Source organism: Arachis ipaensis, chromosome B03 (assembly GCF_000816755.2).
Source record: "Arachis ipaensis cultivar K30076 chromosome B03, Araip1.1, whole genome shotgun sequence".
NCBI lineage: Eukaryota > Viridiplantae > Streptophyta > Magnoliopsida > Fabales > Fabaceae > Arachis > Arachis ipaensis.
In genome coordinates this window covers 110,088,436-110,091,118 of record NC_029787.2, presented here as the reverse complement: position 1 = coordinate 110,091,118, position 2,683 = coordinate 110,088,436, and positions in this window count along the sequence as shown.

The following is a 2,683-nucleotide window of genomic DNA, read 5'->3' as shown; positions in this document are numbered from 1 at the left end:
ATATAATTAATATAATTCACGTGTCATGTTTTAATTTGTCCACATTTTTATTGTACCGGTACGTATGAATTTATCATCGTATCGAAGAAAAAAAGAAATATTAGATAAAAAAATTTTAATTTATCCATTTTTAGAAAGGATAAAATACAAAAAATATTATTCATTTTTAGGGTATATTCATTTTTAAAGGATGAAATGAGAAACATATGGAAAAAAATATTAGAAGACATTTTTTTTTAAAAAGATAAAGGGTCTATTTAGATTTTAGGAGACATATTCCTTAACATTAGAAGTAAATTATATTAGAAAACCATTTTGTTTCCACTATTTTTAGAAGTTGGGATTTCTCCTTTATAAAATAATAAAAAATTGACTTTTTTCCCTTCTTTTTGACAAATAAATACTAACTTTTTTTTGTTTGGAAGTTTTTTATAACGATATTTTTTAATCTGATAGATTAAGTACTAACGATTCCAGATCATAACATCATTTAGGAATTTGACATTGACTAATGAATTATTGCATAGTAGTTTACAGTATTTCCTAGTTCGAAGTTCCATTTAAAGGGGGAATGGATTCTCTCCATTTTTTTAACAATTGAGGGAGTAAAGTGTGATCTCTCACTATTAATTTTATAAGTGGGACCAAGAATAAATATGAGAGAGAGAACAATGAAGAATTAGAGATCACACTTTACATTGTCAATTTTTTTTAACAATTAAAAAGATCCATTCCCAATGTTTATCGCTAGCCTTCAATTAGTTAAGGTTTGAATTTTTTTATTCCAAAATTTACTTCACTTACAAGCTCATTTAGGCCCAATAAATAAATTTCCCTAATTCCTATATCCGCATGCAATTTTCTGTATCACTCAACGGCTAATTCACTTTTTCTCCCACTCCTTATTTTATTGTTTCTCAACTAAGTCTCAACTCTCAAGTCTCAACACAAGTGCAAGTGTCTAACCCACGTCAGCATCACCGTTATCTATTGTCATCAGGTTTTTACGCTCTACAATAACTGTTCAATCTCTAATCCTATTTTTTATTATGCGCGTCTATGATTTCCTTTTAATTTGCTATCCATTTTTTTCATTTTTATGTTAGAAACTTTGGAAATTCTCTATTTTTGTTTCTATTTTCTTCTTTGGATATTAGGTTTTGAAATATTGTATATAGCTATAGAAAAATCCAATTCTTTAGCCTCTATTAATATTTCTGCGGTTTTTAATTTGATTCTGGATTTTAATTACTCAAATAACAATATATTTATTTGTTACTACCTAGACTACATATCTCTGCATTTAATTTGAAAGGCAAAGTCTTTTTTTAGGTTAAGAATGGCTTGAGATATCAAGAAATAAACTAATTTTCTTCAAAAAAATAACAGTCTTTTAAAAACTCCGTATGAATATGAAACATTAGAAAGTTTAAATTTTAAAATGTTCTAATTTACTTTCTTAACATTTATTAGCTAGCTTTCCTTCTCATGTATGTGTAGAAGTCAATGTCAATAACTTATTGTTTATTCAATGTGTTAAGAAATTTACTACTTAACCAGTTATTAATGATATGTGAACTTGTATTTTACTCTTGCTAAAAATTAGTGTTGAAGGTTGAGAATCAACAATGTGTCCTATTACAATTTTGTTTTTAAACGTAAATCTGTCGTTATCATATCATTTTGGTGTTGCTTTAGTGTTGTTCATAAGTTTTTTTCCCAAAATAAATTTAATTTAAATGTTAAAACATTCTGAATTGTTTTATGAGTATAATTTTTATGTATTGATACACTTATTTAATTATATTTGTATCTTTAAGTAATTTTTTAAGTAGTATATTTAAAAATTGATTATTTTTAACCAATGTATTAATATATAATTGGTGAAGACTCACGTGCAGTTATTTTTCTAGAAAGTTATTAGTTGAAAATCGTTAAATGAACTATTAACTTTACTTGAAGACAATTACGCATACATTTTTACCTGTATAATTAGTTGTCTCACGATACATGAAAATTAAATTCTTGTTTTTGTTTCTCAAGTTTTGTTGAATGTACATTTTTCATGCTTGTTTTCGTTGAAGGATGAATAAGCGGAAGCGAGAAGAGTTGGCTTCAAATTCTGATAACATGAACGATGCAGAGCGCATAGTGTATAACGTAATTCACAGCAAACAAAACATGGGAATTTGGATGGCAGACATAAAGTGAGAAACAACTATCCGTGAAAGCATGATCAAGAAATCCATTAAGATGCTTCAAACCCAGGGTGAAATCAAGGAGGTTGTTAACATTTCACTACATGGCGGCCGGTTTCGAACCGGCAGATGAAATCACCGGTGGGAGTTGGTATTCAGAAGGGAAATTTGATCAAGAGTACATATTTCGCTTAAGGCAAGTATGCCTGGATTACATCTCCAGGAATGTCGTTACGAATCGCGATGATATTTTGGAGTTCATCAACCAAGGAGGCTATTTCTCTGGAACCGCAACACAAGAGGTAGATCAGATTGTTGAAAATTTGGTTTTGGATGATAAGATCATAGAGGTGAAGTATAACAACCCAAATTTTGAAACTATTTATGACATATTTTATTAATTTGACTTAGTTATTTAGGAATTATTTTTATTAGACATAATTAAATTGATTTTATAATTATTTGTGTTTCATTTAATTAGGATT